The sequence below is a fragment of the Cricetulus griseus genome, chromosome 4 (genome assembly GCF_003668045.3).
Source record: "Cricetulus griseus strain 17A/GY chromosome 4, alternate assembly CriGri-PICRH-1.0, whole genome shotgun sequence".
In the NCBI taxonomy this organism is placed as follows: Eukaryota; Metazoa; Chordata; class Mammalia; order Rodentia; family Cricetidae; genus Cricetulus; species Cricetulus griseus.
In genome coordinates this window covers 202,319,772-202,337,449 of record NC_048597.1, presented here as the reverse complement: position 1 = coordinate 202,337,449, position 17,678 = coordinate 202,319,772, and the positions used below count along the sequence as shown (strand labels likewise).

Here is a 17,678-nt window from a genome sequence, read left to right as displayed (position 1 = left end):
CAGCCAACCCCCGCATCCATTCCTCAGTAAGGGTAAGGCCTCCCAAGGGGAGTCAACAGTCTGGCATATCAAATTGAGGCAGGACCAAGCTCCTCCCCCCTGTGTCAAGGCTGGGGAAACTGCATAGGACTGAACCAGGACTTCTGAATGTGGGTGACAGTTCTGTGGCCTGGGCAGTTCATAGGGACAGTTGCAGTGAGGACAGGATCTATTTCTAGTACATGAAATGGCTTTTTGGAGCCCATTCCCTGTGGAGGGATACCTTGCTAATGCCTCATTTTTTAAACATTTCACACAACCCTTTAACGTGTATCCCATTGTCATCAGTGCCATGAACCATCAATTGGTTCCTAAGCCTCCTGATCCCCCCTATGCCTCTTCTCCATTCTCATCCCATACTCACTGACATCAACACAGTGCTGATCTCACCCTCTCTGAAGATAGACATGTCTGACATTTTCCCCCATTCTGCTACAGAAAGCCTGGATCATTCTAGTTTGGTTTGAACTGGAATTTGATCTCCAAATCTTTACACAGATCTGTTGCATTTCTTTCTTTACTTATAAATCTTAAATTTCAAATATACTGTTTCCCAATCAAAGTATTTATCTTTCTAATTTTGGAGCACAATGAAACCCCTTTGACTACACTATTTGACTCCACTAAACTCTTAATTTTCTTATTTGGCCCTCTCCATTTTTATTTTATTTATTTTTTTAATTTACAAATCTTTTTTGCAACTATAACATTTTATTTATTTTTCCTTTTTCATTTTAAACTAGAAACAAGCTTCTTTTACATGTCAATCTCACTTCCCTCTCCCTCCCCGCTTCCCCTGCTGTCCAGGGACTCCCTATCGAAAGGCCTTTCTGCTCCCCAGGGAAAGTGAGGCCTTTTATGGGGGACCTTCAAAGTCTGTCATATCATTTGGAGCAGATCCTAGGCCCTCCACAGAGTATCTAGGCTGAGAGAGTATCCCTCTATGTGGAGAGGGCTCCCAAAGTCCATTTGTGTACCAGGGGTAAATACTAATCCACTATCAGTGGCCCCACAGACTATCCAGACCTCCAAACTGACATCTTCATTCAGGGGAGTCTGGAACAGTCCTATGCTGGTTTCCCAGCTATCAGTCTGGGGTCCATGAGCAACCCCTTGTTCAGGTCAGCTATTTCTGTGGGTTTCACCAGCCTGGTCTGGACCTCTTTGCTCATCACTCCTCCCTTTCTGCAACTGGATTCCAGGAGTTAAGCTCAGTGTTTAGCTGTGGGTGTCTGCTTCTGCTTCCATCAGCTACTGGATAAAGGTTCAAAGATGGCATATAAGGTAGTCATCAATATTATTATCAGAGAAGGGCATTTAAGGTAGCCTCTTAACTATTGCTTAGATTGTTAGTTGGACTCAACCTTGTAGATCTCTCCCTAGTGCCAGAATTCTCTTTAAACCTATAATGGCTCCCTCTATTATGGTATCTGTTTTCTTGTTTTCTTCTATTCTTCCCCTGACTAGATCTTCCTGCTCCCTCATGTCTTCCTCTCCCCTCCTCTTCTCCCCCTTTCTTTCTTCTAACTCCCTCTCCACCCCCCATGCTCCCAATTAGCTTAGGAGATCTTGTGCCTTTCCCCTTCTCTGGAGGACCATATATATCTCTCTTAGGGTCCTCCTTGTTTCCTAGCTTCTCTTAGCCTGCTGTAATTTTTATTTGGAGAATTCTCTATCAGATCTAAATCATATTTCAAAACTGCATTTTTCTTTATGACCTTTTCTTTGAGTCTTTGTGTACTCTAAATGTTAATACTCCTTTGATTGCATAGCTGGATAAGATTTTAATGACATAATGTCCTGTTATTCAATTGTTGACATTAATTTCTAATTGAAGTGAGTCTTCTTTTGAATTCCCTTGCTGGTGTCTATATGTTGTATAGACATTTTCTGAAAGTTCACTTCAAGTATTACATTGTGGTCTTGCATCCGTTTAAGGTTGTTTTTTGAGCAGGGTGACAGGTAACAATCTAATTTAACCTTCTCCATGTGAACACTCACTTAAAACATTGTCTTTTCTCAAGAATATATTTTGTGATATTTGCTAAAAGTAGGATGGCTATTATTGTGTAAGTTTTAGTATCCTGTTCTAGTCCACTGATGTACATATATGGTTTTGTTTCAGTACCGCTATTTTTATTTAAAGATTCACTTACTAGGGGTCTATACTATAACTAAAGGTTATTATTCTCATTATTTTTTGTCAGAATTTTCTTGTCTTGGAATTTTTGTTATTTCATATGAATTTAAATATTTTCTGCTTCTTTTTGAAAGCAGATTGGGAAATTTTACTAGGATTAATTACATCAAATATTAAAATGCCTTTTGGTATGATCATTTTCACAATATTAAGTTTGCCATGAACATTGGGAAACTTTCTGTACTCCAGTATTTTTTAAATTTCATTCTTATAACAGTTAATATTTTCATTGTAGAGGTTATTTCCTAAGTTTTTTTTTTTGTTTTCTTGTGAATGGAATTATTTTCTTTTTTAAATTTTTAAAAAAAATTAGAAAAAGATTGTTTTACATGTCAGTCCCCATTCCTCCCCTCTTCCCTTGCTACCCATGTTGTTTTCTGAATTTCTTTCTCAACATACTATTTTGGAGTATAAAGATTTCTGAATTTTGTTTGCTATTTTATAGTGTGCTACTTTGCTGAGAGTGTTTGTTAGTTACAATAGTTTAATGGTTAAATCTTTTGGATTTCTTATGTATAGTAACACGGCATTGTCAAAAAGGGATAATTTGAATCGCTTTAATTTGTTTCTCTTTCCACTTAATCTAGTTATATTACTCCTGGATATATCTCCAAATGATTCTATACTTTACTGCAGAGATACTTGCTTCATTACTTCTGTAGTCATGCTATCTAGCAAAGGAAAGAAATATAGATGATCAAAGGATTGATTGATGGATAATGAAAACATGTCACACAAAAGTAATGGAATATTATTCTGCTATCAAGAAAATTGAAATCATGAAAATTGCAGGTATATAGATTAGCACTGGAAAAAATATACGTGAGCTAACACAGGCCACTGAAGACCATCTTCATGTTTCCATTCTGATACAGCACCAAATTTAGGATCTATTCCCATTCGTTATTAGGGAGAGAGAGAGTGGGGAAAAGAGAGAGAGACTGAGAGAGAGAGGTTGTGAAGTTGGAAGAAGAAAACTGGAGTGGATATGCTCAAAACTCTACCACCCCCTTCCCTTATGTTCTCACCCACCATCCCCGCCTCTAATATCTGGACCTACAATTGTGGATCCTCCCTGGGACCGTACTAAGCCCTCTGTATGTAGGAGAAGTTGTCAAGATTGTGCTATATGAGGGACCCCTGGCAGTAGGGCTATGATCTATCCCTGGTGTATAAGCTAGCTTATTGGAGCCCATTCCATATGAACAGATGCCATGCTCAGCCTTAATGCAGGGGGGGGTTCCTCCTGCCCCAACTAGGTGCACCAGAGTTTGTTGACTTCCATGGGAGCCCTTACCTGTTGGGATGAGTGAATAGGGAGTGGGAATGGGGGTCGTAGAGGTGGGACGGGAGGTGGGGTAGGAGGGAGAACTTTGGTTGGAATGTAAAATTAAATTAAAAATAAATATAAAAATTCAAAACAGTACCAACAATGAATGGATAAAAGCAATGTAGGACACACCACATATTTGCACAGTGGAATGTTATTCTGTCCTAAAAAGTGTGGACACTTCCATATGTTATATGAATTAATTTAGAGAAAATCTCCAGGACATAAAGGCAATTACTAAATGTTTTAATAATGGAATCCATATGACAAGTTAGTAAACTGTTAGGTAGATCAGAAATTCATCAGGTCTAGCCTTGGGAAGCTTTGATATCCCTCTGCCAGCCACAAGTGGTGGCAGCAGCAGATGGGAACAGCAGCTGGTGACGGACTAGAGTGACAGACCTCATATGTTTGTCAGTCACTTAGCTCTATGAGGGTTATAGCTCTTGTGTTGGACTAGAACTTCAGGACTCTTGATTTTTGAAAAATACTTTATTCCTGATAAAATTTCAATCAAATATGATCATATCCATACCCTATTTTCTTTCTCAACTTCCTCCACATCCTCCTGCATTAGGTAGGCAGTCTTTCTGTTGCTGGGATAAAACACTGAGCAAAACCAAGATGTCTGTGAAAGGCCTTATTTCAGCTTATGGGTTATATTCTATTAAGGAGGGAATGTTGCTTACTTACTTCATCTGGCTTGCTTCTCCTGGCTTGCTATGTATGCCACCACCCACAGTGTCCTGGACCCTCTTACAGCCATCAGAAAATGACTCACAGACATGCTCACAGGATAATCTGATGGAGACAATTTCTTTATTGAGATTCTCTCTTCCCAGGTGACTCTGTGTTGTGTCTACTTGAGAGGTAGAGCTAGTTATGATACCTTCCAATGTGACCTTCTCTCAACTTGATGTCTTTTAAAAAAATAACCAATTCAAGTTAATGGTGTCTGTATATGAGTGGGTATTTGTTGGTCCGTTGTTGGAGGATAAGAAATCTACCAGGAGTCATAAAAAATGTCAGAATTCTTTAGCCCACTAAAATTCTGGGATTGAAGCTTCTAAGCAAGTGAGATATCAAGATTCCTCAGTAGCTAATATAATAGCTCAAGGGCCTGGCCTATCTGAGTAATTTGGAGCTAAAGGCTTGGCAGTTCTCTACAGTTTTTTCCATCTTATTTATCTAACTGTCCACACACTTCTGTTTTTTCTTGGCCCCCAATCTCTGTTCTCTCTACTTCCACTCCTCCCCTCACTATTTTCCTGGTTGCTCACAATGTTCAGCTGTCAAGCAGCTGGCTGCCTTACCATTTCTGACACTCAGTCATCACTGCTGCTGCCTTTACCATCACTGCCTCTCTGCTGTCTTTGCTGTTTATTGCTTTTTGCTATGGGCTCTGGCTGCGCTACTAAAAGCAGCCAAGAAAGGAGCACTTTGATAGGAATTAATGATGCAATCCAGGGTAAGTAGAACAGAAGAGCACCTCCCAGCTGATTCCTTGAGTGAACAGCCTCGTGATATAACCAGAAGAGAGGTAACTTGACCAATCACAGAATCTTCACCTGTACATAAATGTTTGCATTTGCAACTACCAAGCTTGCCACACCAGTTACATTAGCCCTCTGCTAGGCAGTCAGGAGAAGTGCTTCCCTTTTGTTGCAGATGGAAATGATTACAGGGATCATCTAGAGTTCACCCAGGCATTTAATAGCAAACATTCTGATACTAACTGCTTAAAACAACCCTGGCTAAAGATGTGCCTTCAGGAACCAAAGCAGTCAGCTGTGAACATTGGATGGTATTCTGTGGAGAGTTCAACCTCGCTGGTGCTGCTGACTCTTACTAACAGTCCTTTTCTCAAGGCAGCAGCTGCGGCAAAGCAGAATGCAACAGATGCTAATCAGAGAGTCAAATTGTTCTGTCTGCCAATTCTATTGCTTACTTGCAAGACAATGATTATCAGAAGGAGTAGTTATAATGAGAGTTTAAGGAACTCCTACTAGCAATAAGTGATTCCCACACATTTTAACTATATTTTGACAATGCTTAACACCTGCACAGTGCCCCAGGAATGGCTGGATCTTCCACCTCTTTCTCACACGAATATAAAATTGAGGTTATATAGGAAGAATAAATCTAGAGATATGACAAAAGAATAATAGTTAGTAGGGGTTGTATAACAAACTTTACTAAGGGAGCTGATTCAAATAACTTTACTACATGCAAAAAGGAGCTTTTATGGAAGATAATGGGTATTTGATTTACTTGTCAAAACCATTTAATCATGTTTCTCAAAATCATATACTATATTCTTTAAATTTATAGGATGGGAAAGCAAGCATAAGAGTGTTACAATGATAACTCCCAGGTTTACCTTCTAAATATGCCTAGATTCTGTATGCATCCATCTCGTGTTAAGGCCAGATTTTAGGCCTCATTTATACTTACCTACTTAGTAGTATGGTAAGCAATGTTTGTTTTCATTTATTCCTTTTAGTTACAAATATATTGAAAAATTTATGGTATATTTAAAAGTTTCAGTGTCTTGAGCCTTATGTGCTTCTGTGAAAATCCCTACCCCTGGGCTTCTCTGTAAAGTAGAAATGTATACAGATTTCTACACACCCAAAGTCCAGTTCCTGTTTTACCTTCCTCTCTAATAAGTGTTGACTTTCCTTTGTTTCTCTAAAAATCCTTCCTGACACAATTACTTCCATGTAGGAAAATGCACCTCTCAATAGGGAATCCCCTTTATTTAGACAGTTTGCAACATTTGATAGGAGTGATTATTATTTAGCTTTTGCAATATTTTCAAAGTCTGGATACCAGGACAATATAATTACATTTTGTGATTTCCTGTGGAAAATCTTAGATGTTTTCTTGAATCCTTTTCATAATACTTACCTCTACACTTATGTGGATTTCAGGTGTTGGGACCTGTCATTTCTTAGATTCAATGTGATGTTATGACTCTTGTTTATGTTTCAATGAGCCAAAACACTTGTCTCCAGCTCTGATTATTTTATTAAATATTAGAATATATGTTCATACAAAGGCTTTCCTGGGACCTAGAAAGATTGCTTCATTGACAAAGTTCTTGCTATACAAGTATGATTACCTGAATCTATACAAAACCACTTGTGGTAACATGCATTTATAAATCCAGGGCTCAGACAGTGGACAGGGGAATGAATCATTGCTCTAGGTAAGCTATCCTGGGTTAAAAAAAAAAACAAATAATAAAGACATCTTCCTCAAACAAGGTGGAAGGTGAGAACCAACATACATACCATCTAACCACCATATATGTGCCATGGCAAGTATTCACCTACACACAAATACATGATGGGGGGATAAAGTCTATCAGGTATATGAAATCTGATATTTACTCTAAGAAACTTCTCAATATTTCCAGTAAACTAATTCATCTCATAGTCTCCCACATCTTAGATATCAAGACAGTAATTAGAGAATAATTTATAACTGATACCTTTATCTCACAAGCCATATCCAACCTTTCAATGAATCCACTCAGATGCCTCCATAATTTGGCCATGAATGTAAAGCCTTCATGATTGGTGCTAAATTACTCCATAACACATTACTCCATAACATTACTTCATTAGCATCTGTGGCACACTGTGTTTGATAAGGTTTGATAAGTAAGATATAAGAATTATGAAAAATTTATTGTATGATATTATAGAAATGCAAACCTACTTACTCATTATGGAAATAAAAGAAGTATGATCATTCATGAATTGATTTGAATGTTCAAAACCACATTAATTATGAAATTGAAGCCCTATCTTGAATCTATATTGTTAGTTTATTATTTTGTATCATTACTAATTTGGAAATTTATTTAGACAATATTATTTATTTGAAAAATGGGGGCATGTATACAGTTCTGTGTGGGCTGTAATTCACAACAGGGAAACCGCCACAAACTAATGAAGGTCTGATTTAAATTCCCACTTTTATATAAGTGCTCTTCCTGCCATCCATAGCTCCTAGTGCTACCTCCATCTGTATAGTCCTTTTAGTTTTTATCAGTTTAGTTGTCTTCCTTGACATTCAAGGCCAGTATGTCCAGTTGTGCTTTAAAGATCTTTAGAATCACCCTTCTCCAGGCAGCCTGAAGGGGTGTCTGTTTCCAGTTCTTGGTTTTAAAGATCTCATTTCATAGCTCTATTTCCACACAGGTTCAGAAAAAGAACAGTTTCCTGGCCATATCTGACTTAGAATTTTGGGTGTGTCTCTATCCTGGAACAATGATTGACCTAACAGCAACAATGTTTTTGTAGCCCGTGGGTGATGGTTTAGAGCTAAGCAAGTAACAAAGCAAATGTCCTGGATGCTGGAGTCTGGTTTCAAGGAATAAAATATACAAATTCAGTATGTCCACATTTTTTGTATCCAGGTACTTCCAATTCCTGCTGAGATTGAATTCCTTATATTTTTTGAACAAGACTACTTGCATTTAATATAGACTATTCCCTAGATGGCACCCACTCAATTTATAGTTGTTCAAGATTCTCAGGTTGCAATAACCATTAAGAAAGCATTAAAACAGAAGGTTTTAGAGGCTATTAAGAATAAATATTGGCTTGTTGACTTATTTTCCAAATTTCCTCCAATGCAGCTTAATTGAATTTATAAATTTTAATTATATTACCTCAAAAATGTCATTTCAAATAGAATACTCATATAATTTTTCTTATTATTACCAGATATTAATAGTACAAAATGAAAATCACTATCACATTCCCATACATGCATAAACTATACTTTGATCATATTCCTAGTCTCTGATACTTTTCTAACACATTTCTTACATATTTCCAAAGTCTTTTCACCTCTGAATTTCATGAGAGAAAACCTGAAACATGGCCTTATGAGTATGGCATATTCACATAAAAACATCTCCAGTTATGTTTTTCTTCATATAACATATTGTTTTCTTTTTATGGCTAAATAATTGCAAAGATAAATCTTTTGAAATGTGTTTTCAGAAAACATGCATGTTTATTGATTGCATTATTTGCTATTTTGTTTAGTTTTTCTTTATAAATTCTGAATATTAATTCTTCATTGAATCAATAACTGAAGAATTTCCACCAGTTCTGTCAATTGTCAGTTTACCATATTAATAATTCCTTTTATTACTAAAAATGTTCTTAATTTGACAATACCTACTTGTAAATTCTCACCATCATTTTTTGTGCTATTGAAGTAATATTTTAAATGTGATCTGACTATATATTGAAGTATTTCTCTACTTTTTTTACCTAATGATTTCAAAGTTCATCTCTTATATTAATAATAAGCATTTTTAATAATCTCCACTTAGTTTACATACTGGATGACAGGCTGGGATGCAATATTGATCATACAGATGCTCATATCCAAGTTTCACAACACCACTTCTTAAAAAGGCTTTCTTTTCTCCTCTCTCTCTCTCTCTCTCTCTCTCTCTCTCTCTCTCTCTCTCTCTCTCTCTCTCGCACACACACACACACACACACACACACAAACACACACCAGGTGAATCTCTTTGAGTGCAAGGCCAGCCTGGTCTACAAAGTGAGCTCCAGGACGGCCAGGGTTGTTACATAGAAAAAAACATGTCTCAAACAAACAAACAAACAAACAAAGGATTAAATAGATATGGTCAAAAGTGTATCCTCAGGATTGCCATTCCATCTCATCAGGTTTTTGCTTGTTTTATTATTGATAATTTGATTATGTACAATAGTTTGAAGATGGCTATGTGATACCCCAGGCATTGCTCTTTTTCTCAAGAATTCTTTTATTGAATATTTTGATGTGAATCTTGTGATACTTAAATTTTTCCTAGAAGAATGTCATAGCAATTTTGTTGAATATTATAATGCATCAAGAGATCACATTGTAGGAATGTCACCATTTAGACAATTTTAATTATACAATTCCACATGCGTAGCAGTCCTATCCAAAGTCATTACTGTGTGTTTTTCTTTTAAGTAATATACTTTATTGTGACTGGGTGGTGTTCATGATCTGTGTTGAAGTGTGCCACTGTGAGAATGCAGATCAGATGACAACTTTGGGGTGTCAGCTCACTCCTTGCTTTCTATGGGTTACTCTGAAGATGTATGATAAGAGCTTTTACTCACTAAGCCATCTCACTTTCCCGTTGTTTGATACATTCACTTAAGTTTGTAATTAGTTATTTTCTTCTTTTTTGGAGCTATCATGACTTGTCTTCCTATGTTCTCTTCCAGCAAGTTTGCTATTAGTTTGTGGGAAAGCTATGGAGTTTTGTTTGTTGGTTTTGCATCCTGATAATTTACTGAAAATGATAGTTGATGAAAAAGTTTTGGCTAAAGTTGTGAAGGTCTGCTAAGTACAGGATCATATTATGTGCATCTTATTCCTTTTCTATTGGTATCCATTTTAATTTTATGTTGTGTTATTATTCAGCTGAGATTTTGAGAACTAGACTCCATAAGAGAATCAGGGTAGATTCTTTTCTAGTTTCTGATTTTAGAGAAAGTATTTGAGGTATTCTTAGTCAATATTCTCTTATGTTAATTTTCCATGTGTAACATTTATCATGTATGGAGATGACTATGTGATTTCTATTTCTGATTCTATTTATATAATACATGTTTTATTTAGACTGTATTGACTCTATGTTTTTAAGGCATATTGATCCATCTTTTAATTCCTAGTATGAAACATACTTGATCATGGTGTGTAGATTAGTAATATATTTTTTAAACCTGTTTACAAGTACTTTATTAAGGATTCTGGTGTCTATGTTCATCAACAAAATGGTCTATATATTTACTGTTTTGTGTCCTTATCTGTTTTTTTTTAACAGGGTAGTTCTGGCTTGATAAAATGAGTTTGTGACCATTCATTTTCTTCTACTTTATGAATTTTTCTGCAGCAGCATCTGTATTACTGCCTATACAGATATAGTAGAAATCACTAAGAAATCTGTTGAGTCTTAGAGTTTTTATTATGAGAAGCATGCTTGCTTCAATGTCATTAATAATAATAGATCTCTTTAGGTTGTTTTGTAGTTTATTGATTCAGATTTCATAAATAACACATGCTTTGAAACTTATCTATTTGTTCTAAGATATTCAGTTATCTTGGGCATGATTACAATGTAGGAAATCATGATGACAAAAACACAGAGGACAAGGTAATGACAAGCAGAAATGAAATACAAGACATTAACCTTTTAAAGGAGATAGAGGATGGTTCTGCTCTGCTCTATCTTTAGGCCTGGCATTTTATGGTTTACTTGCTGTGGAGGGCATGGATATTTTGTTGGTGTTGCAATGTCCAAGCTGGTTAAAAAATAAAGGGCTGTTGGCAGGCTTACCCTTGCCCCAACTTTTGCCTTGAGGAAAACACTATTACAAGCACTCTTGTACTGTATTGTTGTTAGTATTTTTCCATGTTTAGGCCCAGGAAAGCAGTGAGCAGGGGAGCTACTCTCATGATGCTCTTGCCAGCTAAAGCTGATGTCCATTTAGTTGGATATACCATCACAGCAGAAGCATTTTGGAGCATGGAAAGTAACTGGGGAGCCCTATTCTTTTTGAATTTATAAGATTATCGCTGGGCGTTGGTGGTGCATGCCTTTAGTCTCAGCACTCGGGAGGCAGAGGCAGGCAGATCTCTGTGAGTTCAAGGCCATCCTGGTCTCCAGATCGAGTGCCAGGATAGGTTCCAAAGCTACACAGAGAAACCTTGTCTCACAAAACCAAAAAAAAGAGAGATTCTAAATTAATTACATCTCCCCCATTCCTTCCCATATAACCCTTTCTTCTCTTTTTTTTCAAATTCATGTCTTTTCACTAATTGTTATTGCATGCATGCTCATATTTGTATATACATATGTATTCCTAAATATAACCTGTTAAGTCCAGATAATGCTACCTGTATGTATTTTTTCAAGGCAGCTCAATGATGACCCTAAGGATGCAGTAGTGGCACAACTTGTTAGTAATCAACTGCTTCCTATTTGGACTTAAGACCTGCTAAACAAAAATGGAGACCATGGCCTGAAATTAGAAAACTGGCAAACTGCTCAGTGCTAGTCAAGTCATGGTTATTGAAGGAGAATCTGTAACCACTGATACTAAGCCAGCGAAATCCCTAATATCAGTCTATAAACAGAGAAGACTACAGAAAACCTTATCCAATCAAGATGCAGAGTCATAGAGTCAAGTCCTAGTAAACACATCTACAAAAGATTCTTGCACCTGAGGTTCATGGTGCATTGCAGAAAAATAGACAGAAATGTTAAAATAACCAGAAGATTTGGGAGTTTACTGTGATACTGCCTCCTAATAATATCAGAAGTGACACCTAGCAACATGATTCCCCAAAAGTCAGATGAACAAGAATGACACTGAGGAACATGCCAAGCTGGATGGAGAAAAGTACATGAAGCTCAAACCTAAGCCATAGGCAACTGAAGAAAACTAGAAATGGGAGAGGTGGCCTTCCCCAGAAAAGAGCACATCAACTGGTTAAAAAAATATCTTTGGGGCTCTCAATGTTAAAAACAGTCAAATGAAAGTAATTTGTGCTGTGGAATGAGCCCAAATTTCTTGAGGAAGCCACTACCTATCTTAGCAGTTCCATTCATATTCATATGTGACTTATCTGTTTCTTTTTAGAGTTCAAACTGCATGCCAAATATTAAGTGCTTTATTTATTTACAAACCTAAAGATTAGTAGTTTGGGATTTCATGGGCTCTGTGTCTACTGATGGTTGCTTCAACCCTGTTTATATCATACTACAAACCTCTCTTCTCTCTTCTCAGACATGACCTCATGGCTTCTTGAAACTTGGTGCAGGGTTGGGCAAAAGGAGCAAAGGAAAGTGTCTACTATCTCATGCTTGCCAAATTCCTCCATATGTATATTTTGTACATTTCAATGTATATTTTCTAGAATGTCTTACTATATTCTCACTAATTATGGTAAAATGGACTTTTTCTTTTTCAAACAATATAATTTAGTAATGATTATATGAAAACAATAATTTGTTCAATGTGCAGCTCAAAAAATATTTTCTTTTACATTTAATAGCTTATTGTATACATTATTCATGCTTAAACCCTTGTTCAAGACTATTAACATCAGGGCATTGATCAATACTACCACAAAGAAAAAAATTAAAAAGAAGCAAGTAAGCAAGCAAACAAAAAATTTAAATTATAACTGGACAATAATGCATTGCTGGACCATAACAGATTGAAATAGAGTGCTTCATTAACAATCCTTAATCAGTTTAGCATAAACAAAATAGGTAATCAAAGCATAAATTATGATTCTTCACAAGGAGTTAAAAAGGAAAGTAATTTTATAATATATATCTTAAATTTTAAATACATATTAAATGCCACTGGAAATGAAAAGTTTTAACTATTAATTAAACATACTTTAGCTTTTTATTGTGATGTTTTGTGCAACTATGACTTGTGAATCAATTAAATCTGAAACAACTTAAAGTATAAATTCTAATGTTCCTACTACATGATAATGACCATGCATTTGATGATGAATTTTAGAGATAATCTTTTATGTTGCCTTTCATGACTTTCTTCTCCTTATGAAGGATACTATTCTAAAACTGGTTTTAATTTAAAAAATGAGTTGTGTGTGTGTGTGTGTGTGTGTGTGTGTGTGTGTGTGTGTGTGTGTGTTGGGGGTGGGTGGATCCCATGCTCTCTCTCTTGGACGTGGAAGGCTTCCTAATGCACCATTCAATGACCTGGTCTGGAGATTTCTCCATCCTTCCCTGGTGGACCAAAAGGCAATGGTATATATCATTTCCCACTGTATGAGTGTGTTTCATATTTCATCTCTTAATAAATAAGTCTTCTTCCCAAGCATCTGTGAATTTCTGGCATTAAGAGCCTACTGTCTTGACCTACGCTTGACAATACATTTCTTCAAGGAAAATACTGGAAGTCTTTAGAAGTAATTCTCAACTTAGTGTGAAAAACATATATCAAATGGTATTCTAAAATTAATACATAGAACGTTGAAATGCATTTATAACTTTTCAAAACACATTTTTATTTACTAATGATTGCATTAGTGACATCATATTAAAAATTAAATACTGTCTAAGTTTAACTTTAGTTTTCATTTTCAATTCCAATGTGTAATTAATGAATCCATGTAGGGGATAAACCTTAGAATTATTTCCTTGAACACAGTGATGCAGACAGAGTTGTCAAAACAATGTGGCTATTCACTTTCCTTAGAAAGTTAAATAGTGTTTTTTAAACACCCCATCCCAGAATTGTAAGGGAATTTAAATAACTGTATAAGCAGTAGCTTTTGAAGAACAAAGGTAGCATTCTAAAATTTTGGTGACAAAATTTTGTCCTTGATAAGCTAAAACAGCAAAAATGTGAAAAATGCAGGGCTCTACATTTAAGATGAATGTATCATCTTGGCACAAATCTCTAGATGCTGAAGAAAGGTTCTGAAGGAAGTGTAGCCCTCTGGATACCTACAGATGCTAATCACTGCTTCTCTTGGGGTAACATCTATTCCTTTTGTATGTTATTTTCCTTTTTCTTTAATACTTCAGTGAATGAAAGAAAAGTGAGAAAGGAACCCTAACTTGAAGGAGAGCTTTCATCACACAACACAGCTGCACATAGCAGGAGCGGTGAGACAGACAGGACATATCAGAGGTTCACCTTCACTTTGATTTGAGTTCAGCAGCCAGAGAACACTTAACAAATCAAATCACATGAAATATTAAAAGGATTGTGATACTAACAAGAGTTGCAAACCTCCTGAGGTCAGCCTAAGTGCTGTGACAGATAATACAGTGCTGTGAATGAATGATGATCTAACATGGGTGGATGGATGGGGGAGTTGGGAAACCTAACACTTGGGTTACCCAGTTCAGTCCCAGGTAAGCTGTGATCATTTGCAAGAGAATTTGAGCAGACTCACTCAAAGCTGAAGTCTCCATGTGGTCAAAGCCAATTCTGAGCTATTTCATTTTGAACAGATCTGTAATCTTTCCTGTGCTGTTACCTATGCCCACTGTTTTTTTCCACACCATTTCTCAAGAGGCTTTAAACATACTGCATCTGTTCTAGCCTTGGGGACTTGGATCCATCTGTTTCTTTTACCTGAAAGTGTCTTTTGTTTCTATCTAGAGCTTAATTACTTATTATATTCAACAATGTCAGGAACCCAGACACCATTTTTGATAGTTCAAACAAAGAGAGACACAGTACAAGCTGATGATTACAGAAATATAGTACTTATAAAAGCAAATAGAAAGTATGGTGACACATAAATATGAAAGTATATTGTATCTCTAATAGGAAAATAATATCCCTATATTCCCAGAATTCCCAGGACCCTATTTCTAGAAACTGTTACATTGTGAAAGTATTGCTAAAGAGAGAGCATAGGAGAGTACAGCCCAGCAATGTCTCTTTTTGTTGCTTTCTGTACCTTTCATTGAATCTGTTATTCTGTTATATTGTATTTCCTTCTTCTAATTTTCAAAATAGTATATTTTTAGGTAGTTGTTACCAGGAAAAAAAAAACACAATACTGTTTGTGTATTAATTGCTATTCAGGAATGGCATTAACAAACCAGAGCATCAACAACAAAATGACCTTAGTTTATTCTTCATCTATTAACTTTAAATTGATCTTTCAAAATATACCCATCAATTGTCAACAATGATCATTTTAATGTACTATCTTATCTCAGTGTCATACAAAATAAGCAGGACCCCCAAAGAGAAGAAGTCACTATAGCAGCTAGACTAACTGACATTTCTGAAGGACAAATTTTCTTAAAATGGTGAATAACATAATTTCATGGATCTACATATTATAATAGAAGCTATATGAGTGTAACAACTTATTTCTTACCAAATGGCAACTAGGAATACACATGTCACTATCAATGAAAATATAGCAACTTTATAGTTTTACATATCAGGGAATCAAATTTCATGCAGTTACTCTAGAAATGATTCTAAATATAGGACAGATTGCTCAGTGGTTAAGAGTCTTTGTTATACAAACTTTGGACAAGAATTCAGATCACCCTACCCATGTAAAAATGGCTCCTTATATACTCAGAAGCCCCAAACAGGAGGTAAGAGAACGACAGACAGAAGAAATGCTGAGGCTTTCTGGCTGTTAACCTAAGTGAAAAAAAAGCTGCTCTAGTTTCAGTAAGATATGCTGCCTCAAAGGAATAAGGACACCCAAGGCCTCTCCATGCCCTCTGTGTACAGGCAGGCACACCTACATACACATGCACACATACAAGACTGGGTACTTCTACAGTAATCATATATCCAGAGAGCATTCCAGAGACATACCCATTGGTCTTCTGATGGAGGCAGTTCTTCAATTGATGGTGTCTCTTCTCCAGTGTCCTTAGTTTGTGTCCAGATCACAAAAAATTGCCTCCCACAGCTGAGCTGTGCCCAAATATCATGTGGATTCTTAGAGATGGGAACTCAGGTCTTCAGGATGAAAACACAAGTACTTTAGCAATTAAGCCATTTTCTCAGGCCGCCCCTACTCTATAGCTATTTTACAACTGTTACTCTGTGGAATTTTGTTACTTTTAAAGTTTTGGGGGCTGTTTTCCTTTATCTCTATTTTCACTTAAGTCTCCTGCTTCTTACTGTATAGTATGATGCTCTCAGGGAAGGCATTTGCTGTGCTATTGCAGTGGTGATAGGACTGGAAAGCAGCACAGCAAGTCAAGGAGTAAGCAATTTCAGGGTCATGGAACCCCCTAAATGATTTTGACCTTTAGAGAAGATAAAATAGGGAGGTTGTAAAGCATATGGCAGGAACAATCACACCATCATGTAGGCATCTGGTCTGTGGACCTGAAATGGTGGGCATTCCCATTTGGGTGTGGCTTCAGGTAGAAGGAAGTATAAACAAAGGAGCTTGAGGTATGGCTTTCCTTTGCAGGCTCTTTCTGTTGTGTCAGCTGATCCAGTAGGAAGAACAGGGAAAAGCTCCTGAAGTTCTTTCATTTTTTTTCTGTGTAATTGTCCCCAGTAAAAATCCATTTATCTTTTATCTTTGGTCTAGTGATAAAATTAACTCCTCATCTTCACCATCTCTTATTCAACATTTAGGAATAACCTGCCTGATATACAGTAAACCAACAGCTAACATATAACTAAATGAAGAGAAACTCAATTCAATTCCTTAAAATCAGGAACAAGACAAGGCTGTCCACTCTCTCCAGATGTCTTCAATATTGTCCTTGAAGTTCTAGCTAGAGCAATATGACAATAAAAGAAGACCTAGGGGATACAAATTGGAAAGGGAGAAGTCAAACTTTCACTGCTTGCAGATGATATGATAGTTTACATATGTGACCCCCGAAAATCTACAGAGGAACTTCTACAGCTGATAAACACCTTCAGCAAAGTGGCAGGATACAAGATTAACTAAAAAAATTCAGTAGCCCTACTATATACAGACAATAAATGGGCTGAGAAAGAAATCAGAATATCACCATTCAAAATTGCCACAAACAACATAAAATATCTTGGGGTAACACTAACCAAACAAGCGAAAGACCTATATAGAAAAAACTTTGAGTCTTTAAAGAAAGAAATTAAAGAAGCTACCAGAAAATGGAAAGATCTTCCATACACTTGGATAGGTAGGATCAACATAGCAAAAATAGAAATCTGCAATCTACAGATTCAATGAAATCCCTGTTACAATAAATCTTTTTGCCAAAAGCTGCCTGAGCCCCACCGCCACGTGTGTGCTTTACGCCAGCCACCTGCCTGAGTTAGGCCCAAATGAATACACAGAGAGAGACTTGTATTAGTTACAATGCTGCTTGGCCAATGACCAGGATTCTCATCTGTTAGCTCAGTCTCAATTATCATATGTCTATATATTTTTTAAGACTTATCTTATTGGACGCCTTATTGGCGTCCCTCCTTGCTGGTGAATCACATTGTGCCGCTGGAGCAGGAGCCGAGGGGAAAAAGAGAGCGACACTTCCTTTTTCCTCTTCTTAAATATGAGTCTCCTTGCTATGTCACT

General features: G+C 36.5%; 1 long non-coding RNA gene across 3 annotated transcripts in view; it reads right to left on the bottom strand.

The window, feature by feature from the left end:
* The window catches only part of LOC118238703, a 62,557-nt gene extending 45,433 nt beyond the window's left edge, over positions 1-17,124 (bottom strand). For 2 of the 3 annotated variants that reach the window (XR_004769713.1, XR_004769714.1), the window contains exon 1: positions 15,968-17,123. This is a non-coding gene — a long non-coding RNA (uncharacterized LOC118238703). Of the gene's footprint in view, positions 1-15,967 lie in introns of all 3 variants that reach the window. The other variant, XR_004769715.1, reaches the window with a different exon arrangement.
* Between the last annotated feature and the right edge of the window lie 554 nt (positions 17,125-17,678).